Source organism: Octodon degus, unplaced genomic scaffold (genome assembly GCF_000260255.1).
Source record: "Octodon degus isolate 3935 unplaced genomic scaffold, OctDeg1.0 scaffold00040, whole genome shotgun sequence".
Classification (NCBI taxonomy): domain Eukaryota; kingdom Metazoa; phylum Chordata; class Mammalia; order Rodentia; family Octodontidae; genus Octodon; species Octodon degus.
Window position 1 is genome coordinate 6,766,136 of NW_004524616.1, and position 1,722 is coordinate 6,767,857.

The 1,722-nt window shown below is 33.4% G+C and overlaps 1 pseudogene; it reads left to right on the top strand.

The window, feature by feature from the left end:
• Positions 1 to 389: 389 nt before the first annotated feature.
• Positions 390 to 495, top strand: LOC111816795 (annotated as a pseudogene).
• Positions 496 to 1,722: the final 1,227 nt, after the last annotated feature.

Sequence of the window (1,722 nt, forward strand, 5' to 3'; positions counted from 1 at the left end):
GTTTGGCAGGTGTAAAGTCCTGAGTTCAATCCCCAGTACTGGGAAATAAATAAATAAATAAATAAATAAATAAATAAATAATAAAGTGCTCTGTATTAATTGTTTCTTTTCAAACTTTGACTACAATGCAGGGAAATACATTCTAAATTTAAATTTAAGGGGGACTGGGGAGATATCTCAGTATTCTAAACACTTGCTTGGCAAGTACAAGGACCCAGGTTGGAATCCTGATTCTATATGCCATGCCAACCAGGAAACCAGAGGTGGTGGCACACGTCTGTAGTCCCAGCACCAGGGAGGCTGAGACAGGAGTATCACCATGTGTCTGAGCTGTATAGTGAGACCCTGTACCAACTAAATAAAAGATTAAAAAATTAAATTTAAATTTCATTCCTTCTTGGCCTTTTGGCTAAGATCAAGTGTAGTATCTGTTCTTATGAGCTTAATATCTAAAACTTCTGGGGCCAGGGAGATGGCTCAGTGGAATAAGCGCTTCCTTGGCAAGCGTAAGGGCCTGAGTTCAATCCCCAGTTCCACAAAAAAAAGAAAGAAAGAAAGATCTTTCTCTGGTTAATATCTAAAACTTCCTCTATCAGAGGACAATATATTAAACAGATTTTTTGGAACTGGAAGATGGAATAGAAGCTGGCTTCATCCACTTCGTATATTGAACTGGTACAGGGCACCCAGAAAAAAATTAATTTCAGAAGCAATAATAGCTTATTATATATACAATACTACATCTACTCTATAAAGCTTGAGGTGATTATATTAAAATCATAGATAAGATAGCTAAAATAAATTCTATAGTTGGTAGCCAAAACAACTGTTGGGGGAGAGTAAGACTATATTTTCTATCGTTAGGCTTCTAAAAATGAACATATGAGAATGTGATGTGAATAAACAGAAAAAGAAATTGATATAATTAAGTTATTAAGAACAATTTAACATTCTATTCCTTATGTGTTTGTCATAAAGAAGATAACTGGCTTGAGTTTTATTATTCAGTTGAAAAATGTCTTTTGCTCAGATTTGGAAAACATATTTGGCAATTTTTTCTGTTATTAATATGTTTCAAATAGCTGGTTATAAATCAAGATCTAGTTGATTCCACAGGGGGCACATAAGTTTTTCTACCAGCAAGGTGGAATAATAAATTCAATTTTTTGACAGTTTGATGGCAAATACATTTACTCAGAAAAAGCTCATCATTCAGTTGCAATTCATACAAGTTTCTTTGCTACTTGTCACTCTAAGTCAGATATTATTGTAAGGTTTTACAGCCCAGGAAACTGAATTGAGGACCTTGCACATATTGGGCAAATGCTCTACCACTAGATTGTATACCAAACCACAATCAGATACTTTTTAAAATCTTCTACACTCTCAAGTCTTATGAGTATCACTAGAAAAACAGTATATTTGAAATAAAAAGTCTCAATGTATTGAATGGTCCTGTGGACTTAACCTATATAGAACTGACAAACAAAAACCAAAAACCCACCCAAGCAAAAAAACGCTCCCAGCCTTTTCTCCCATTAGCCTTCTAAAAATGAACATATGAGATTGTGATGTGATGAATAAACAGAAAGTGAAATTGATATAATTAAGTTATCAAAAGCAATTTAATATTCAATCCCTTATATGTTTGTAATAAAGAAGATAACTGGCTTGAGTTCTATTATTCAGTTGAAAAAATGTCTTTTGCTCAAATTTTGAAAA